Genomic DNA, 15,423 nt, shown 5'->3' on the forward strand with positions numbered 1-15,423 from the left:
GCAGCATCCTGGAAAGCTTGCCATTAGTTCTGAGCCATTAATTTTTGCTGGGTCTTTGACACGACTGTTTGAAAGCACTATAACCTGCTCTCTCAAAGTTAAATTATAAAGAGCAACTTCCCTGAAGGTGCTAGTCTACTAACCCATTTAAGTCCTTGGCTAAACACCTCCACTAAATCACTCGGGAGCTGCAAGGCAGAAGGTTTCCTACTGCACAATATGGGAGAGTGAGCCATTCCCTCTCAAAACAAACCCCAGCCTGGGGCACCTTTGGCCCCAGGCAATACCTTTACAAGATACTCTGCATTGTACTGCACCAGCCGGGTTAAACCAGACATTTCACCACATGCAGTTCCACTTAATGACACCTTCCTCTGAAGTCCTTTCCACTAATTCTCTTCTCAGTGATTAAATACCAAAGAGATTCATAAAGAGCAGAAAGCAAGCAAGCCCAAAAATTTTCAGTCCCGTTCCCACTGCACCCCTGGAGACACAAATGTGCTCTTCCAGAGGCCCTGTAAGCCTGCACTTCCTAACTGTTTCAACACTACACAAAGGTGTAAACAAGTAAAAAGGGAGTTGTTTAGCAACCAACTCATGGCACACTCAACTCCAACCTCAAAAGCCTTCAGCTGAAGGTCCAAGGTGAGAACCCCCAGGTGGGACATGGCCAGTCTCCTGCCACTGCAGAAGGTGGACTTGGGACCGCTTGCACCACACCTGCTCTCTGCATGGGTCTGGAGCCCCGCCCACAGCACAGCTCCCAGCGCTGCGCACAGCTCTCAGCCCTGCATCCTTCTGGATGAGACTGTAATGGGAAATCCTGGTTAAAGGCACAGAAGGAAAAAAGCCTTCTAGACAACTAATAATCAACATAGCGTTAGGTTCAAGCTGCATTTTAACTGGACTGTAACGAGGCAACAATGTAGCTCTGACTCCATTCCCACTGAAAAGCCTGCTCCAGGTAAATGAGACCTGCACGTTCATAGAGATGGGGAGCAATCAATCTCCTTCTACGTGACAAAATTAATTATAGAGAGGAAGTAATGAAGCAGTGCCAGAAAGGAAATATTTGACAAAAACCTGGTTCCTTATATCTCTGCATGGAGTTCAGTCCCACTGCCGTGACCATGGAAGTACTCTTTCCAGGCTCACCTACACTCACAGCCATCACCAAGGAGAAGAGTGGCTGTATCCTCTTTTTTTTTTTTTTTTTTGTAATGGTGTCTCTCTTCTGCAAACCAGTCTGTTTTCAAAGCCAGTAACCTGAGCCAAGAGAAAGCATTATCTCCATTAATATCTCACCAAACTACACTTATGCACTAATACAGAGGGAAAATCCTTTCTTGAACAATGAAAATTGCAGCCATCAGCTTACTGGGTCAAACATGTTTACATCCATGCCTCTGACTTTTCCAACAGAAAACACATCTTATTCATCCCCTTCTCTGTCTCGTCTTGTATCTCCTGTGGGCCCAGTGCTCTATCAGCACGTTTACAGCTACAGTCGGCTTTCCGTCTGTAAATAAGACCTCCAATATCATTAGCCAATTAATAAACTAAGGAAGCAGGGCTTCTCTGTACTCATCAGACTCTCATTACCACTCAGTGCTACCCGTGCTAAGCAGTCACAGTGCTGATGTGGTGAAATGAAGTGAAGTCTGTGGAACAGGCAGGATCCAACACAGAGCACAGAAACACAAGGAGGTGCTGCTCTTGCTCTGAGAGCATTTATCAGAGGCCAACAGTAAAGGTTACCATTTCCAAAGGATCATACATGCTAGTGACTGACACCTTGGACACGGGAAGACACTAATTCAGCCTAAGTCACTGTTTGAGGCACCAGAGGTTCTCTCTGGGGATGGGATACAAGAGGTGACAGAATATTCAGACATGACAACTGTTCCTGGCTGACACTTCCAGCTGTCTCTGCACTCACACCTTCATATGATGGCTCATCTTAGACCTCACACCTTAATTCAATATGATGGTTCATTTTAGACACAAAAGTAAAGAAAAAACATTCAGCACAAACATTGCATAGAAAACCTGCTCAGAACCACAGAGAGAGAGGGGGCACAGGCCTTGCCTGGATCATAAAAGGGCTTGATATCTCAGCTCAGAAAGGTCCTTTAAGACAAAAATATATGTGAGACTATTTTTATGACTATTATTATTTGCAGGCTTAACTAAATTGTCATTTAAATAACATATTGAAAGGTAAACCGCCACCTGCTCCTGCCAGATGTTCTGAAATCTTTAGCACCACTTCAAGCATGCTGCAGTACTGAAGGAAGCACAGGACTGAACCTCAAAGGTATTTATCTCCCCTGTCTCCTACTGGGGTTTAAGGAGATTTCTATTATGCAGACTCATCATCAAAATAATAAGGACTGTGCTCCAATTAGTTATGTAAATGAGAACACAATACAGCACACTGCTCTTACTCCCAGATTCCAAGTGTATATGAACACACCACAATACCTATGGCAATGCTTCCTTGCAATCCCATTTCCATTCCATAGCAGGAGGCATCCTGAAAGGGCTTTGTTTGGGTGCTGGCAGTGTTTTGGAAAAGGAAGGGAAACATTCTTGTCCTTTAAAACGCTGCACTTTACCCAGGGGAATATCCCTGGGAGCTGGCTGGACACCTCCGGCAGTGGCAGACTGCAAGCTGTGCATGGACATTATATGTACAAAAACTTGCCAAACCATCAAGTCCAGCAAACCCTTTTCTGCAAACAGCACTGGCTTCTGGAGGCACTTCAAGCACCAAATAACCTGACCCCTGCAGCTAATGGTCATTAGAGGGGCCCCAAAGGCCCTATTTTGTTTTATTTTTGCAAGATGCCATCAGCTGGGAGGAGCTGACTCCCTGCCTGCTGCAAACAGGTGGGACCTCTGTGCAGGGAGAGGGATGTCTGTACATCAGAAAGGAAAAGACAAGCAGGGAAAGGTGACAAGCAAGCCAGGGGAGAGAAGCCTGGAATCCATCATGAAGCATGAGTGCTCATGGCCGCACAGGCACAACCTTCTCTCAGTGCCCGTGCCTGCGCTAAAACATCCATATGGCCTGACAGGGGACTGTGCCCTCTGTCCCTGGGAACAGATAGCTCCTCCCGGAGCCCCTGCAGTGCTGTCAGCCTCTGTGGGTCCCCTCAGTGCTATGATAAAAGGCAAAAAGCTCCGGGCACTCTGGAGTTCTGGTCCCTCCCTCCTCCTGTGCCCTCAGGCTGCCTGTGGAGCCCATCTGCCTCAGCGTCCACAGCCGGAGAGGTCCGTCAGGTACAAAACGAAGGAGCTAAACTAGAAAGGCCTGTCAGAACACACAAAGGCTGTCAATAGATATGGCTTTTTCCCCTCAAGTGACATTTTACTTGTAAAATAAACTGTCAGCAGCCAAACATTCTGCCAAGTCCATAATTTTACTCTACTCCAGGCAACTCACTTTCACAAGCAGCAAAGGTTTCTGTTCAGGGGTTTCAAGGGAGGCAGAAAGGCCTCTCAAGAGGGGCCAAAACATGGATTACTAAGTAAAACAAGGATATTCAAGTCTACTTTTCAGGTTTTGCTTCCTCACTGAAAACACAGATTTGTTACTTTTTCTATCAAGACCTCAAGCCATGAAAAACCAAGCCCCCCTTGTACCAGAAAACTTGCACCTGCAAGCAGAAAATTGTTCCAGCTTCCAGACACAGTCTCTTACCAAATGGCCTTTTTATTGCAGGTTGATGTCTTTTTACCAAAGAGCTTTTTATTATCCTAATGCCTTTAGTCTTAGCTTTTATGTTTTTCAGATTCTGTACTGCACCGGTATGCGACTCTGAACTTCGTATAAAGTGTTAGCAAGTTCTCTTCATAGTTTAGTTAGACAAAACAATCCTTTTACAGCCTGAGAACCAAGGACACCATTGCAGCTTCAGGCCCAAAAAGTGTAAACAACGGCAAACAGAAGAAAGCAATCTGGGAGGATGTGACTTCATGTCAAGTCCCAGAGCCCCTGGCTGCTACTCCAACCTCCTCAGCTTTACCCATGCCTTCATTTCAACAGAGTAACCATGCAACTTTCCCAGAAGAGAGCTAATCCAATTTCTCCATCTTTTTCAGTCTTCTTCACATTCTCTCAAGTTCCACTGGACTGCCAGAACAGGCAGCCCCAGGACTAAACACAGCCTTGAAAACACCAGTCACAAGCCCCCAGGGGCATGGAAGCCCTTCAATCCTCTCACTGTTAACTCCTTAGTACTGTTCTAGAGCTGCAATAGCACCTTTAGCAATGTCCCTGCTGCTACACAACATCCCAGACACCTCTGTGCCCTTGCTGAGAGCCACAGTGCATTTTCTTCAATGCCAGTAACAGAAAACTGTGAGGTGTAACAGTGCAGGACTAAAGCTACACCTGCAGGGTATCAGTACAATCACACATGCTCAACACTGAGAACCTGGCTATAGCGGTATTTCAAGACTCAGAAGTTAGCAAGTTTTTAATCTGGTGATGTGTGATAACTTTGTATCATTTCAGTTTCTTAATCAAAATCTCATTCGGTACCAAGAGAAGTCTATCAGCCAGATTCATAATCTCATCAAAAAAGATATCAAGTTCATTTGACAAGATCTCTTTTCCATACGGCCAAGTTGATTGACATTAATTATATCCAATGCTTGTTTCTGCCCCAGCCTGCCTGTGTGTGGGTGTTGCTTGCCTTTGCAGGCTTCAATCCTCATCTTTTATAGATGAGCACACCCTTCAGTCCCACTTCACGGAGGGCTGTGAGGATCAATCCATCAGTGCTTACAGTCCTGGGACCCCTAGGAAATGCAGGCAGTGACAGTGAGGGAACAGGCTGCACCCAGCACTGTCAGCTAACATAGGCACCACCCCCAAACACCCAACCACCCCAAATCCAGTAATCCTTAAACAGCCTCCCAAGGACTGAAGCGGACATGGGAGTGGACTCTGGGACTTGCTGCATATAGGCCTCTTGTTTTCTAGGCTTTTCATTCCCTTCCCTCCATCAGATTTCTAGTTCCTCCTTTTCAACCATCTTGTGTGTTTGCCTGGCAATCAGAAGACAGGGATAGGTCCAGGCAGAGCAGATGAAAAGGTAGAGGCAGGAGAGGAGCTCTGACACACTGTCCCTGCTCCTGGCAGAGACAGGTGTGTCTGCTCAACCCAGTAGCAACGAACCGGAGGGCTCGGGCTGCCACAACAGCCAGGACAGAGCTCAACAAGGGTGTGTGCGCAAGCACATCTTCCACACAATACCTGTTCTAAGGAAGCACCCAATGCAGCTTGCCATGATAACTAAATTTATTATTAACTGTGTATTTCATGATGTTAGTGACAATATGTTAATGTGATTTTTCACGTCCTCCTGCAGTGAACAGATGGCTCCTTTTACTTTACTTTCCACATCAAGTGTGATTATTTCTTGGTGCCAAAAGCCACCTGCCGCTCCCTGGTCTCCAGTCTAATTTTTTATGTTGGTAAAACACAGCAGGACTTGTTATCAGTTGGATGGCATCTTAATAAAAGGAGACATGCCAACATATTGACATCATGTTCAAGGGGAAATTTTAGCCCCTATCCTGGCCCCTCCCCCAGTTCATAAAAAATAATAAAATGAAACTAAGAGAGAAAAAAAGCCAATAAGCCCCCCTCCCCAGACTCCACCAGTTTCAAGATGCTCTGTCACCATTTTTGGGCCTTGAGCCAAGGCGCAGCATTGGCCTCCTTTTGTTCCCACACTGAGCACCTCAGTCAGGGCTCTGATCTCTCGTCCTGTGTAATGATAATTAGCCATAACATATTCAGAAGTCAAATGTAAGCAGGAATACATTAACATTGAGATCAGTGCCGCGGTAATTTTCATTGGGAAAATGACAAAGAAGGACAAAAAAATTAAAATACGGGATGTGGAGAGTCTCGGTATCACTCTCAGAAGATGAAGGGTGAACTCATTGGTTTGTCAGTCACGAGCCCAGACTCCACAGCCAGCTGTGGGCTACACCAAATAAACAGCCCTGGCTGATGAGCCCTAGCAGCCCCTCTCCAGTGCTCGGCACATGCAGCAGTGTGACACACATAGGGAGGCTCCATCCCACACAGAACCGCGTTCAGACACCTCTTTCAATGGCCCACTTCTCCCACATCCATCGTGCTTTGACTGCCTTAGGCACAGCAAAGTCCTGGACCCTGGCCAGTTGGGAAAAACCATACCAACAGCTGCCAAAGCATAAAACAATTCTTCCTGAAAACACCACTTCAAGGCACCCAACATCTCTTGTAAGGACAAATACCAGCACCTTGGGGCAGCCCAGGCACACAGCTGGAGAGATGACTGGCAAAACAAACATCACTACTTCCTTCAATGCGTTCCCATGTCATTCAGAAGCAAAAATTGAGGGAAATTCTCTAAGTGCATCAGTACTTCCAGCCTAAATAAAACCTTCAGAGATTTTGAAGTTGTTACAGGTCTGGAGCAATTCAAACAAGTGTTATTGACAAAACCACATGAGAATCGTGAGAATGATATTAAAACACCAGGCACAGAAGGTTGCACTGGAGCCTGCCAACAGGTGACTGCTCTCATCAACAAATGCACCATGGTGACTGCACATTGCAGCTGTAGCTGCTCTATCCATAGCCTGGCATCCTTGACTCCGTACTTCTCAAACCTAGGAAACAGCTACTTCCTCTGAGCCAGTGACCTCCAAACCTAGGCAAACTGTACTTTGTACCAGACTCACTGTTCCATCAACCTGTACCTCACTACTTGTAAATCTCATTACACAAGCAGCAGCCTGCAACTTGTGCCATCAGCACAACAGCTGAAACAATTCCAGCTTAACAATTTCAATCTCCACTTGTGTATTGCTCAAAGTCCAAGCTGGGGGAAAACTGGGGGGAAAAAATTTCAGTGGAATAAGATAGAGAGAGAAACATTACACTGTGCCAAAAATGCAGCCTAAAAACTCCCAGCAAGGTGGGCTTCGATTACAGAGAAACACAAACACTTCCGAGAAGTCCATATGTCATGACCTGTTCATTCATTTAACCACCTAGTGGCCAGGAAGTTAGATCTGGAGCTCCTTCCTGGCTCCAGCTCCTAATGAAAAGCCCTGCAGGAGTGCTGGGAACCATCACTGGTGGGGCACGTGTTCCTCACTGCCTGATTTGTGTAAGCTCCAGACCTTTACAGCCAGAGGAACTCCCATCAGGGACGTGTGCTTTTGCTAATCACACAGCTTCATCTCTGCACTTCCCTCTTTACTGTGTTCTCAGCAGGAGTGCTCCGTCACCCAGAGCATCTTTGTGCCACATTTACTTATTGGTTCAAACAACTGAGCCAGACGATCTACCCTGTGCTTTACCCTGGCACCCAGCAGCCAACGTGCAGCACTCTGTGCAGCTGGGTCTGATGGAAGGATTAAGCTTGTCATTAGGAATCATTTTGGTGGCTGAAAATGCAGCCTCTCTCCTGATAATGTGCAGTATCATTTAAAACAAATTAATTTCTCATTTCTTGCTGCTGGTCATAATTCTCAGCATGGGACACATCACAAATGACTTTAAGGATGGACATACAATAATCATTAGCAAATCAGAAAAAAAGGCAACTGAAAAACAACCCAAGCCCATTACAGCCATATTTTTTAACTCTACTTTCCTGCAGTTTTTGAAGCTCATTTCCATATTATAATTCAAGTGATAGCAGCAAATTACAGCCCTCTGATCCTCCTTTAGGCAGCTACATCGCCTCTGTATATTCTATTACCAAATTGGTTAATTAATAATTTCTCTGCACTGCCACTAAGCCGAACTACTTACATGCTCATTGTGAGATATCAAGCTATCATGCGATGACCAGTGTGTTGCCTACACACACCCAAGGCAGGACCAAGGGCAGGACCTTGCTTCACCTAGGACTCTTCTCTGGGCTGCTCTTCCCATGTTTAACCAGTCAGAGCTGGGGGCTGAAGCAAGCAGGGTCACCAGGGGCAGGGTGGGAAGGACTGGAGCACCCACTGAAGTACAGACTGGGTATGTGAGCACAGCCAGAGCTGCAGCTCCTCGACACGGTTCAAGGTCAAGATGTCTCGTGCACATCCCACTAGGAACTGCTGCAGGAGCTCCCTCTCATTTGTAGGCACAGGTAACACTGCAGCAGATCCAGCCTCTCAAAAAGTCACAATGAAATCAACCAAACAAATCAGGTCCTGTGAGGACCACACTGCTTTGAATCCTCCAGCCCTCTGTTTGAGCATGGCTGTGATGCTTGTGTTATCACTGATATTAATGCCCATAATCCCCTGGGAGTAAGCAATTGTTTGTCTGAGTAAACCCATGCATCAGACTAAACATTAAATTAAACTATCATCCATCTAAAAGCAACATTATGCAGCCACTTTATGTGTTAGATATTGAAAATTTGTTGCTGCTTTTTGTTTTGTTGTTTTTTCTGTTTTAATCATGTAGCCCAATAAGATCCCCATGAGTAATCTCTCAGCTGAGGCTGGAGTAAATACACTCTCAACTCGGTCAGTCATCCACTTGAATCTCCTGCTGAAACTAGAGCCACACCATTTGTTCCAATTGTTTTAATTACAACAAAATGAAAAAACTTAACCTGAGGAATATTTCAATATCTACTTCAGTTTGCAGCAAAAACTTTACCAGGCGTTTTAGAGGAGACCTGGAGGAATTGCCTGCAGTGCTTGGCCCCTGTGTTTAGCATGCATTACAGTCCTTACTGTCCCAGCAGCTCTATAGGCTATTTCTTATTAGTCATACACACTTATCCAGGACACAAACAACAGAGAAACCTCTGACAAGTTCCCAGCCAATGGCTTCCAGGGTCTCTGAAAGTAACTCTGCCTTAACTACGAACTTCACACCAGGAGGAAGCAAAGTCTGGGTGCAGCTAATTATGCTATCTATTATCCCTCTGGAACTGATTGTTATCCTTCCTCATCATCAGATGCTGCCTTCAGCTGAGATTCAGCCTCTGCACCATCATCACAAGCCCCAGAAATGCTGTTCCCTTGGCAGTAGCTAGGGACCCCCTCAAAACTGTGCGCACACCAGAGGGCCCAAGGGACAAAAGCTCCAAGCACAGGGGAGATTTTATTAAGGTGGCCATTAAAACATCCTGGCCATTAGGATGTTGCATGAGGCAGGATGCACACTTCTGTTACCAGCAACACTGTATAGACATGCTATACAATCTGTACAGTGTATGTGCAGGCATCCATCCCCCACTCAAGCATTATTTATAATTTATTTTTGTCATAATTTTGTCTTTCTTCTGAAAACCTCAAGCAATCAATTACATCATCTGAACCCCAAAGAGAAGCACAGTCTCTGATTTATCAGCCCACTGAGATTGATACACCTGATGATTAGCCAAATGCAAAATCTTGTAGCCAAGGTTCACACAGACTAATGCAGCATTTTTTTTGGCCAAACACCTAATTTCTTTTTTTAAATATCAGTTCAAGATTTATCAATTACAGACAGTATCTTGAATCCTTGTCTGTGCTAGACTCTCAGGAATTATTTGAGATAAAATACTCTTTCTCTCCTCACCTGCTTACTGCAAGCTCTTTAGGGCAGAAAAGATTTTCACAGCGCACTTAAACATTGTAAGGACTTGATCTGAACTGGGTTTCCAAGTTTGACAATTACCATACTTGATTTTAAAAAAGTCCGACTGAGAAGTTCAATGCAGGAAATGTTAAATCTCCAGAAGAATGTGTTGAGCTCAAGGATAAGATCCGTCTGTCATGGTCTCCATGTCCCCCCAGGTGACTGTGATGCCAGCTGAGCACACAGCCCCAGCTCTGAGCTCAGTAAGCTTAGGCTGGAAACTCAGCAGTACCTCAGTGCTACCCTTGCCTGGAGAAACTCCAGCAAACCCAATCTGAGCCCACCCTGAGGCCAGTCAGGGCTCTCCCCACAGTGAGACAGAGAGGTACACCTGAGGCACACTTTCACAGGAGGGCCTTTCAAAGAGGAAATGGCTGCAGAGAGAGTGGAGCCAAACTCAAAGCCACAGGAGACAATCATGTTTGAGCATGGATTTCACCTCCCTGTGGATGTGCCTAGAGCTCAGGCCAGAGCATGTGGCAGGGACACCTGAAAACCCCCTCAGGTATCTGCAGCCACTGGCAGGGAAAGTTAGGACACGTGAAATTACTCACAATATGCCCAACATAATTTAAACCAGCCAAAATACTGCCTATAATTACTATTCCATTTATCTTCACCATCATAAATCAAGTATGATTATCCTTCCTACTGGGACACTGCCCAGGTGTAGGCAGGACACCATAACTGTAAACACAGAACAAAGAGAGGATGCTCTGACAGGTCCTCCATGCACAAAGTTTCAGTGCACATAACCTGGAAAAAGCCCAAGCTAGGTCTGTTCCAACACACCCCAGCAGTGCTTCATTTCAGATGGAATCTCAGTGCACCATGTTCCCAACCACGTCCATTGAGTCAGAACCCTGACTGAAAACATTTCTAAGGATCCCCAGTTGCCTTATTAGGCCAAGGCTGGCAGTCTAGCACCATGAATACTGTCACACCAGGATTCCAGCTGGAAAAAGTACAGGAAATAAACTCGCCCCAAACAAAAGATTCTATTTTCAGAGGAAACTGGAGGCAGGGAAGGTGGATGATACATAAAACATTGTCTATTTTTCAGAGAGAGGACTAGAGGAAACCCCAATCCTGAGTATTCAGTAGAAGGAAAAGGCTTTTCATGACACTGTTTCACTCAGAAACATTTTTGCACAGAAATGCCTGTAACAGAGATTTGTCTATTATACCCACTTCTAGATTATTCTTTGCCACAGTATAATTCTACTATCCAGCAAGCCTGTGAGGCAGGAAACTCCTCTGGAGTCAGGACCTATTTTTGAGCTTTCCAAGAGTTTCAGTGACTGCTGCATATGTTTATCAAGAGTGAAACACAGCAGCTGGGGCAGCCAGGTCTGACTCACATCCCAGGTCTCATTTAAATCCCAGCTTCCAGTAGCAAAGTTGAAGCATCTACTCCAGATACTTGCACTGAGCTGTTCCCCCTAGAACAGATCTCTCTGCCCAAAGAGAGCTTCTTCACATTCTGTTCCATGCTGCAGGAATTATACACTTATGGAAGTCATACCACAAAGAGAACCTACTTAAAACGTGAACATTAAGAACATACTGAACTTCAAATTCAGCCACCTCCATTTCTTAAGTGCGGTTAAGTCTACTAATTGGACAATGTCACTTCTTCCTTAGAACTTTTTCACTATCTGGCATTTGAGTAGTAGTCTCTTAGATCCCAAAGTTGTTTACTTTAGCAGCTTCTTTGCCTTTTGGAAAGCCAGAAGAAGCCACAGGTTGAAATAAACTTTCAATTCCACCTGTAGCTTCTTTCAAGCTTTCAGACAGTTCTGCACTTACCCCCTGCATGGCCTCCTTTCTGTCACCCTTTTGCTGATAGCTCTGAGCACACAGGTAGGCCCCAGGACTTTCGTTCAGCTACAAACTGTCATTCAGCAAGACAACTGTGAAGATTTCTTAGTATGAAAAATTAACTTCTTCTTTCCTTCCCTGTCAAATGGGAAGATGTAGATTACATTTTTTCTCTAAGCCCAGTGACAATACTGCTTTAGTGTCTAGAGCAGAGACACTTCAGGCTCCTCACTGGCACCACAGCACAAGGCAGGTAAACCAGATGTCACATCACCACAAGCTTTCGCATTTCCCTTTTAAATTGTTTCTTTTTTATAGCATTGTTTCCAATTCAGTTTTCCTACTGCCTGGACAACTTTCAGCCATCCTTCAGCACTTTTTCCTTGTGTCTAAGTTTCTGGTTTGAGGGAAGATTCCCCAGCAACAGCTTATCTCAGTGCTCTGACACAAATATATTAATTAGCTCTCAGCTCCGTACAGAGAACGAACAACAGGCCACGCATTCGTGGCTTTACTCAGGCAAAAAGGGCTTTGCAGTTTTGGGGTATTTTCACCTTTCAACTTAATTACTTGATCCAAACAGTCCCAGAATACCTGGAAGTCCTTGCAGGGGCCCTTCAGTCTGGTACCAGCTCTCATCACTTCCTCCCTTCTCACAAGATACTCATGGTGTTGGCCAAAACAGAGGTCAGGGGACAAACCTCAGCTGGCTCTGCACTGGGCCCAGACTGGCTGCAGCCACCAACAGGGCTGATGACAAATGAGAAGCCAGGCTTCCAGCTGAATTTCAGTTTAGTTATTTTTGTTTTAATGTATGTGTGAATCAATTAATCCTGTCATAGAAGGGCATCGTAAACTGTGTGCCAGAGTTAATGAGTCAGACATTATCACATCATTACACCAGCTGGCATAATGTAGCATGTGTTGTTTGTCATAATATACACTGCCACGCTTAACAACCATTAATTGTTTACACGAGCAGTCATATTTTTCTTAAAGAACCTTCAGTGACTGGGTAATATTTTGAAAGCTTCTTAAGCGAGTAACTCTTACCAGAGAAAGATAATAAAAATTGCCCCCTCTCTTGTGGAGCTAAACAAGTTGGATTTACATGTAATAACAGTTACATCTCCCTCATTACAAAACTGAAAAACAACTGCAATCCAGTTCCAGCCATGTCCCAGAACTCAAAGTCCACTGGGAAATGCTGCTGTAAATATTAAGAGAGGTGATGCCCAAGTCCCCTCTGTTTCTCCTTTGCTCGGGCAGAGCACTGAGCATCCAATCTGAGCCTGTTTTCCTCCTCTCGGGCAGGTACCAGAAGGAAGAGGATGGCAGCCAAAGCCTCGCCAGCATAACACTGACACTACAGTGGAGCCCAACCCGCACTATGGAATGAGCGGCTATGAACTTGCGCTGCCTGACAGAGATGCTGTCACTCCTTGCATCCATCACCTGTGTTTGTCAGGTGAAAACACAACAATCAGTCTTACTTTATCATAATAGTTTGGCTGCAAGTATTTTCTTGGCTGACTAAAGACAACATTTGGACATTCTCAGCAACAAATCCAGGTTTACCAGCTTTCTGTGAATTGGATTCAGTCTGCTTCTGGCCAGATTTGTTGGCCATATGGCTTCCCAAAGCCAAAGGCTAATAACATGTTTTAGGCTGAAATGACTACAGCAGCCAGGAACAGTGAATTTGACCCACAGGTTCTCCGTATGTCCACTCACACACACAAATTTTTGTTCCAGTGCAGCTCTGCTTTTAAATAAACGCCCATGTGACACCAGCAAGGCAGTGAGAAAACAGCAGCACTAAGTTGCTGCTTTGGAAAGTAACACCAGCTATAGGAAGCCTGAAACACTAAAGGCAAGGTTCTTTTTATTAAAAAACTAAAAAAAGAAAAAAAAACACCAAAACACAAAAAACAAAGAAACAAACAAACAACCCCTAGAAATATGGAGTATTAATACCTCAAACAACCTTAATGTACTGTTAGTTTGATTTAAGACACTCATGATTTCAAGAAGTGCTAAAAACAACAGATGCTGCTCTTTTGATGGGAAGCATACAATCCTGCTCACTCACCTTATGGAATTCATTGTCACCATCCTGTGCTCTGCCACAGGAAGGGAAGATGAGGGCCACAGATGTGGCTAAGAAGACATGGTGCTGCAGCAATCTCTCTCTGATAGTTAAATCCCGTGTGCCATTTGGTTCATGCCCATGGCAGCATAGGAAGGGCTGTGTGTACCTCCCCATCTCAATTCCGACCCAGGTGAGCCCTGATTCCACAGAGCACTGGGGCCCACGCTCATCCTGCAGCACCTCAGTACAGCACTTGAGTCACACCCAGCCACAGGCTACCCAGAGCACCCAGAGTTACCTCCTGCTCACACCTTTCGTGCCTATAGTCAACCTGCAGAGCTCGTGATTTATTCCTCTCTACCACCCTTCTGGGTCTTCTGTCTTAGCACTAAGTGGAACTAGCTTATAGTGACTGTTATTTTCTTTTTGCCAAGCAGAAAATCAATAACCTGCTGCACAGACATAAACACTGACTGACCTGTGTGTACGTAAAACCAGTTGTTTCTGGGTTAGCAAAAGTGAACACCTTCTTGTATCAACCCTCACCTCCTAGGCCATCCTCTGACAATGTAGTCTTATGTACAGGGATCCTGTTGCAACTTGCCTGTAGCATTTCCCCAGCCTCACAAAGCTTTTCACAAGGGACCCCCTTAGCCAGCAGTCACAAAGTTGTTTAGAAATAAGCAAGGAGAGGCCCAAAGGATATTGACCTGTACAGCTTTAAGACATGAGGAGGAAAGGGCTCCAAGCATACATCACACCTGATATGCCATATGTCTGAGGGCATATCAAATCCAGATGAAATGAAAAAGGATTCTTATTTTCCTAATGAAATTGAAGCCTAGGGAAAGTCATATCAGATCAGTATCCCTCTCCTAGTCCATCTCAAAGGAATGATTTTACCTCTTAGTTGGACTTAGGGTAATTGTACAAAGGCTTCCAATCTCTGAAATCTGTAATGAAATTTGTAATCCTGACCTGCTGGATATGAGCTATACAATTACTTGGAGTATATTTACAGCAAATAATCCATTCCCCTAAAGCTCCAAACATTCATGACTGTGGATGCATGGCCGTTACCAAGGGTCTGCACTATAATTACTTGTCCAACAAGGTGAAGGCCACATCTGACTCCTGCTAAGCCCTTTAGGAGAGCTCATCCTCCCTTCTGACAGTGTTCAAGACATATTAAGTCTTTGCTGAATCAATATCTGTTATGCAGGAACAGAAAACAGTGAGATTAAAAAAACTCATCCAAACAAGTCCAGTCATTACAAACCAATGCAGAATAACCCACACTGAGCAGACAGCAAAACCCATCAATATGGTTCATTTCTGTAATCTAAAACCAGCGGAGAAAAGGTTCATCAGATATGGTGATGAAAACTGTTGGAATGCCAGCTGCAAAGAGCCCTCAAATTATGAAGCTCACTGAGAAGGTCAATGGAGCAGAGACACTTGGATCCCACAGCAGCCCCCCCTCGACCTCCAAGGTCAGCAGAGTGGGCCTTTATGTGTCTGCTTTACTGAAATCTGTGCTGAAGTAAAATGGAAAAAGGCTTCATCCTGACTGTAAAGTTACCCAGATTCAGAAGCTGTTTACTCAGCTATGGGATACAAAAGCCAGCTTGACTCAAAGCATTTTTGACAGGATAGGAAGTTTGAGACTCAAATGTCTATTGACAAAAGGACTTGATTGATTAATCAGGTGATTAATCACACACACTGTTAAACCAAGCAAACATAAATGGCTGTGATATAGCACAGGTTTGAAACCCATGCAGCGATTCAAGTCAGCAAGTCCATTATTGTTTCCTAAGACTGCCTCCTAACCCCCCTCTTCCTCAGACTGCCATGTGGT

The sequence above is a fragment of the Melozone crissalis genome, unplaced genomic scaffold, assembly GCF_028551555.1.
Source record: "Melozone crissalis strain CALT ecotype California unplaced genomic scaffold, PUWL_Pcris_2 ptg000006l_1, whole genome shotgun sequence".
Taxonomy (NCBI): Eukaryota; Metazoa; Chordata; class Aves; order Passeriformes; family Passerellidae; genus Melozone; species Melozone crissalis.